Below are 7,354 nucleotides of genomic sequence, written 5' to 3'. Positions count from 1 at the left end.
CCACGGCACGCACCGCGCGGAGCCGCAGACACCTGCAAAGGTGGGTAGAGTCATAAAAGTTATAGAATTTTAATTTTTTATAAAGGAAAGATACAGATGTAAATTCTTCTTTTTTTAATGTTTGTGTAGAGGAGCTGGGGTGCAGGCCAGAGGTGCATGGGTGAGAGGACTCCCCAGAGACAGAGTGGGGAGCAGAACAGGGGGATCTACTGAAACCCACAGCTGAGGGGAGCAGCAGGGAGGCAGGAGAAGTCTGCTGCGCCCTGTGGGTAGCTCCCTGGCCGGGGATCGAACTCAGGCCGTCATGGTGACAGCCTGAGACTAATCTCTAGGCCACCAGGGAGGCTCAAATTTATAACATTTTTAAACTGCGTTATTACAAAAAGATGGACCTTGTGAGCCAGGGGCGTGACATGGCTGTGCCGCGTGGAGGGGAGGCTGTCCCCAGGCACACACGAGGCCAGGCAGGCAGGAGGGAGCTCCTCCCCCTCGGGGCAGGCAGCAGATGCTGGGGGGCGGGGCCAGGTGGCAGGGCCCCTCTCCATCACATCGTGATAAAACCATCGCCCTCCAATGCCCGCAGCAGGCAAGGGCAGAGGGCACAGGGTAGAGGGCAGAGGGTACCTGCGCTTCCGTGGGCCCAGCAGACAAGGCCTGGATCTGTAACCACAGGCCCCCCACCTGCTGAGAAGACCTTGGCATGTCCCTACAGGGCCCCTCTCCGATGCCGAGGACTAAGCCCCCCGTGATGATATCTGGGGGCCCCCAGAGCAGCTCCCCGCTGAAGCTATGGGGGTGACACCGTTCTTGGCCTGGGGGAGGCTGCGTGTGAACTGGGGCATTAGCGGGACACACTAAGTGCTGGTGTAAATTAAAAGCCCAATCATTCCATAATCAAAGCGCCATTACTCCAAAAGGAATGAGTCACTGGGAACACTTTTATCAGTATTTATTGCTCCATTATATTACAATGGGCTACTTAATAATAAAAAATGCATTCTATTGATTAGAATCCAGCGTTGGAGTCAGACAACATCGCAGAGAGCCTGTGCGCGTTGTCACTCATGCTGTCACTCTCCCTCTCTGCCTCTCTGCCCTGCTCTCCCTCCGCCCGACCTGCGGCCCAGGGAGGACATGTGGATGGTCCCCCTGCCAGGCAGCAGCGCCTCCGCTCTTTGTCACACTCAGAGGAATTAAATATCCCCACTCACATGCACCCCGGTTTCCTGGGATGAGAAAGGGACCCACGGGCAGGCGCTGGGGCCGCGGAGTTGCCGGTGGGAAGGGACGGGTCTGGGAGGCAGGGCCAGAGGGGAGTGGAGAGGCCAGGGAGGCCGGGAGGGGAGAGAGGGCAGCGTGGGGAAGGGGGCGCAAGAGATAAGGGGTAAGGGAGGGGGCGGGGAGAGACAGCTCCAGGTCCAGGCGATGGGGGGCAGCTCCCCTCCACGTGACTCCACCAGCCCTCCACCCCCAAACCGCCCTCCCACAGCACCCACGGCCAGAGGCGGGGAGAGCACAGCCCCTCGGCTTGTCCGGGTTTCCTCTCGCCCGCCGGCGAGGAAGAAGACGGCTGAGTGCAGGCTGAGCGCAGGCTGAGCGACGCCGTGAGGAGCCAGGGCCATGCCACCAGCGGGCCCGGCCAGGCGGGCGTAAGGCTGCTGAGCTGTGTTGTTTTAAACGACCCCCGAGTCAGCAACCCCAACCTGCGAAGCCCCTGCCCGCCGTCGGCAGGACCCGCGCCCCCCTGGGCCTCCTGCAGAGCTCCTGGTGCCAGGCTTGGGGTTTGTCCAACAGGACGCCACCCCCAGATGCCCGGTGCCCCGCGGGGGGCCTCAGAAAACGCTTGAGGAAACACTATCGTAAACGCCAGTGAATGCTGCTTCCATGTAGTTTCTAGAAGAACACGCTCGGGTGTGCTGCCTCCGCCGCGGCTCCTCGCGGGTGCTGGTTCTCAAGCTTCGGGCTGTTTTCCCTGGAGACCCCCGGCTGGACGTTCAGGGCCTTCCGAGTTCACACCGCAGCGACCTCCACGGGCCGCGTCAGCCTGAGCCCCAGGAGCCTTCCTCGGGGCAGAAAGCCTTGTCGGCTTCCAGACCCTCTTCCCGACCCCCAAAACATCCTTTCTGGGTAACGGATTCGCTTCCCGGGAGGAGAGCGGGTCCTGTGCACCGGGCACTGCGCCGGGGGCTGTGTGGGATGCGCTGACCGCCGACCAGGGTGGGCAGGGCCCAGGGGTGCACAGGCTGCCGCTCGGTGGGACACAGGGGCTCCGCTTTGGGGGGCACGCGGCTGGCCTGGCAGGTGCGAGCTCGGCCATGGCAGCCCAGCATGAGATGCCGTTTGCAGGACCTGCTCTCCTTCCAGCCTCCCCCGTGGCTGCACAGGGAACAAATCTGGAAGCGCGTCGGGGGAGGGAGCGGGAGTCGGGGAGCAGGTACCCTGCCCCAGCCCACCCCGCAATCATCCAGAGACCTTGTGCAGGGGTTCCCTGTGCCCCCAGGCTGGCACCCCAGGGCCCCACACCTGGACGCCCAGACCAGCGGGGCAGCGCCCTTCCCATCCCCAGCGCCGCTCGCCACCCGCTCTCCGCAAGCACCTCGCTGCACCTGCGGGAGTCATCTTTAATGGGGGGCGTGCCGGCTCCAAGCATCCCCTGTACGGGAACCACGTTTCCCAGACTCCCTCTCGGCCGGTCCCCCTGAGGGGCACCCACACTCTGCAGGCGGATAAGGAGGGGCCCGCTGAGCTTGCCTGATGAGCAATAGAGGTTTGCGGACACCACAGGGGCCCCACCAGCAGCACCCGAGCCTCTCAGGGCATCCGCCCCAGATCCGCCCGCTTCAGCGCTGTAGGAACCAACTTTTCCCAAACCCAGAGCCTCTGCACGGAGAGTTCCTGAAAATAACCCCCTTGTTTGCACCTCCGCGGTCTTCCACAGCACCCACATCCCAGGGCTCTCTACTTTAACAGCTGGCTCCAGAAATGCTTTTGGGAGAGGAACTATATTTCCTTAAAGAAAAAATATTCTTGGAAAGTCCTTGGAGTTGCAAAGACCACCAAGGTCAGAGCTGGAGGCAGAATCGACCCTGGAGCGGGGAGGTGGAAGAGGAGCGGGGTGCAGAGGCGGAAGATGGTTACGACTCCCCCTGAACCTTCACGTCTCCAGCACGGCTTGTCAAAAAAGCTAAAAATGGAAATACCACAGGCCCCATCCTGGGCGTGTCTCCAGGGACCATGAAACCATCAACTCATGAAATGATGCTCCCCACAGCCTGGGGCGCAGCGCCAGCCACAGCGGCGAGGACACGGACCCCACTGAGCGCCGGGGCCAGAGGCTGGACCAGGAAGACGTGACCCATCCACACCCCGACCCCGTTCACCCACCGGAGAGACAGACACGCCGCCGACGCCCAGGGCGTCACCACGCACAGCGGGGCTGAGGACAGACGCCGGGCGCCGCACCGAGCAGTCGGCAAAGCCAAAGCTTATGAAGACGAGCAGACGCTGATGGAAGGAGAAAGGTCTCCGCCGGCCAGCAGGGCGGGGTGGGGTGCAAGGCAGCTTGGAGGGGAAGAGAGGGCAGGTCAAGGAAAAGGCGTGAAAGAAAAAGGAAAATGAACCCCTCGCCCCCGCATTTCTCAGGCTGGAACCTGTTACAGGTCAGGGTGGGGAGCAGGGTTAGGAGCTAACCCCCCGGCGTGGTGAAGACAATTCCGTGCCCTGACATGGGAACCCTCTAAAATTCGTGAAGGGCCAGAGCACAGGAATTAATTCCCAAAAGACATTTTTAAAATACAAGGAATGCCTTGCCCGGGAGAAACTTCTTATAGAATTGATTTAAAAAAAAAGCGGCCTCCACCCAGGCTGGGGCTGAGCCGGTCACGGGTCCCCTCGCAGTCTCGGACTAAAACCAGGAGCTGTAGCTGCTGGGGTGGGAGGGGCAGTTCCGGGCTCCCCACAAGAGTAAGACACCCAGGACCCGGGCACCTGGCCAGCGAGACCCCTTAGCAGCGCCCTGTGACCTCAGAGGGGTCACGACCTCAGAGGGGTGCTGTCTCCAGGATGGCCTCCTACCCGCCCGCCCAGAGGTGCGTCCTCCCTGCCAGGGTGGCTGAAGCCTTATGCCCAGGCACCGAGGGCAGAGGGCAGGCCCCGTGCACCCAGGCCTTTGTCAGGCTCCGTGGCTCCGTGGCTTCGGGCTCCTGGGGGTCTGGGCCCCCCGCGGGCCACCCCCACCAGGGCGCTCAGGCAGCAGGACCAGCGGCTGAACACCGGATGGGCTTCAGTCAAGGAGGGTTTTATTCAGGCCTGTTGCAACAGGGAGGAGATTTAACTCAACTCAAACAAAAAGCAAGTGGTTTCAAGCCCTGTGGGGAGCTGGTGGGAGGGGCTGGGAGGTCACGGGAGCAGGGGCGGGTGCTTGGGCATCAGTCGTCACTGCTGGTTCCTTCTGGCCACAGAGGCAGGGACAGGACACGAGCTTTCTGCACGGCTCCCGGGTCCTCCGGAAGGACACTCCTAGGTTGTAAAACTGGGGAGAGACTGGAGGAAGGTTTACATCTCATGGGGAAGAGAAAGGATTTACACTTACAAGTTCTTTTTTTTTTTTTTAAGATTTATTGATGCATCCAAGAACTGGGGTACAGGCCAGAGGTGCAGGGGGTGAGAGGGTTCACCAGAGACAGAGTGGGGAGCAGAACAGGAGGATCTACCAAAATTCACTGCTGAAGGGAGCAGCGGGGAGACAGGAGAGGTCTGCTGTGCCATGCGGGTAGCTCCCTGCAGGCCAGGGGCTCAAACTTGTGCTGCAGAGGCTGCGGACAGCTTCACAGTGCTGTGCTTAACCCCTTGCACCTCCAGGGAGGCCCTTACAAGTTTTCTAAGGGCCCAGAGGTGTGATCAAGCAGTTGGGTCCAGAGTTGGGTCAAGAGCTGGGTCAAGCAGGGGAAGGCGAGGCTGTCTTGTGTCACCAGGTCAGACCCCCTGGATTGGGCCAGGAAGGTGCATTTGAACAAACGGTCCAGGCATTCCTGAGGGGCCAAACCTCCATGAACAAATAAACCAGATCAAATAAACCAAGCAGCTGGGAAGCTGGGGCATGAATTGGCTGAGTTCAACAGCTGTCATTTGATGAGCCAGCACCCGACAGGACAAAACCGGCCACAGGGAGCCGCAGCCCGAGCCCCAGCCCCTGGTCCAGCTCAGGAACGTGGGGGAGCGCGGCCCTGGGCTGGCCTCGTCGTGTTTCTGGGAGACTCCACCCAGGAAAAGTGACCACCGTTCAGCCAGGGATTTTCCTCGGGTCCCTGGCTGCTCATCCTTTGGTGAAGGCAATTATTTTTCTTGAATGTTCTGTGTTGTCTTCAGTATATTAAGGGTATTACTTCCAGTGCTACAGGGGGAGGCTCTTCACGGGCCCAGTAAATCACAGGGTAAGAACTAATTGAAACTTGCTCGCTATACCTTTGTGGGCTGAGCCTTGCTACAGGAAAGCAATCAGCCAGCAATTAAAATGCTAATACAGGGCTCACCCCGGGTGGGTGCTCTTGCCAAGCGTAATGGGCAGCTGCAGCAGAATTCCTAATAGCCAGGCTGGACTGGGCTCCATTTAGAAGCTATCGATTTATCAGCACCGCAAACAACACTCAAAGAGACGTCTTGCCGGTGGAAAATAACCACAACAATAATAAAATAATAACGAAAGGATGAGTTATTGTGATGCAAACCAAAAGCTGGGCTTCATTTAGAAGCCACTAATTTATCAGCGCTGCAAGTAGGATATGAAAAAATTTTCGTGCCACTATATGAGAAAGTGGGTGTCCCCTAAGCCTGTGGTCGCAGCAGAACTTGTGGGCCAGGCCCGGCGGGGGCCCTGCACTCGGAGCTGCGCGTCGGCCAACTCGCCATGAAACCGGGGCGATGCGGGGGGATTTTTGTCAACAGAAAATAACGACAGAAATAATAACAAGAGAAACGGTCGTTTATGTCGCAAACCAAATCATCCTCAATGCCCTGAGTGAAGTCAGCGCCGGGGTTTAGACTCCGCGGGGGCAGGCCTGAGGGTTGCCTCTTGGGGCCCGGCCCCCAGGGACGTCTGCACACACCCTCTACAAGGGCACAAACATCCGGAGGCCTGGAACGCGTCTTGTCTGACGGACTCCGCAGCTGAACTTGAGTCCTAGGGCAGGTTGGGGGTAACCAGGCGGGTTGGGGGTAACTAGGCAGGTTGGGGGAAATCAGGCAGCTCCAGTGCAGGCAGCGACTTCGGGAGAGTGAAGGACGCTCCAGAGATAAGGGCAACAAACTCCAAAGGGAATGACTCAAACACCCCAGGACGAGGGGCAGCAGGACGCCCCGGAACAAGGACGATAAAGAAGAGCATGCTGAGGGCGGGGACGGAGGCTTAGTTCTGGGCGCAGACATGAGGGCAGAGTGAGCGAGGCCACCGAGAACTGGCCAATCCCAGAGAGAGCGACGGGGCGTGGGGACAGTCGGGGAGAAGGTCTGTGTTCCCTGAGACACGGCTCCCTCGGCCCTCCCTGGCCTGGTCCACGGGCCGGGGTCCCACTTTATTTCTGTTCCTTCTCTCCTTAGTGAACTTTCTCTCTCCCTAAACAAACCTGCCTCTTCTCGCTCGCGTGCCTGAGCGCCAGTGAAGTTCCTGCTGCGGCTTCGTGAGACACACCCAGGGGGGCCGGGCCGGGGCTCAGCACTGTCACTGCAGCCAGGGGTCTGTCCTGGCCGGGGACGAGGCCTGAAGACCTGGCGTCACACAGCAACCTCACCCAGTGAGATCCCGATCCCAGCCAGCGAGTCACCGCTCCCGGCCTCAGTTTCCTCCTCTGTGTGGTGAGAATATTCACAGCACCTGCCCCGTAGGGTTCCAGGGCAGTGAAGTGGCAGGAAGCGCTGCGGTGACGCGGCCCTGACCGTGCACGTGAGGGGTCACAGCTGAAACCGCGGCGCCTGGGACGGGCGTTCCTGCTTCTGCTCCTCTTGCGAGAGCAGCCGAGCGGGCTTGCCCCAGGACAGAAACACCCCAGCCGTTTTAAAAAGAAGGACGGGGGAGGAAAGGTCTCTCCTGAGTTGGCGAGTTCCGGGGTGTGCCCAGCGTCCCCACAAAGGCGACGGATGGGGTGTGGCGAGCCACGTTGCTGACCCCTGCGGGGTTACATTCGGAAGCCGGGGTGCGCTGTTGCGGCTCTGGCTCCAATTTTGAGTCACACAGTGGCTGCTTTAGCAGAAAAGCCCCCTCAGGCTCCCCTGCATGCACTTTCTCTGTTCTCAGCCCTGCTGACACTGCCCAAGCCCCACTGGGGCCTGGCCGGGGCCTCGCAGTGAGCCGGTTCTGTTG

The sequence above is a fragment of the Talpa europaea genome (genome assembly GCF_964194135.1).
Source record: "Talpa europaea genome assembly, chromosome: 3".
Lineage (NCBI taxonomy): Eukaryota > Metazoa > Chordata > Mammalia > Eulipotyphla > Talpidae > Talpa > Talpa europaea.
Note: the sequence above shows the minus strand (reverse complement) of the source record.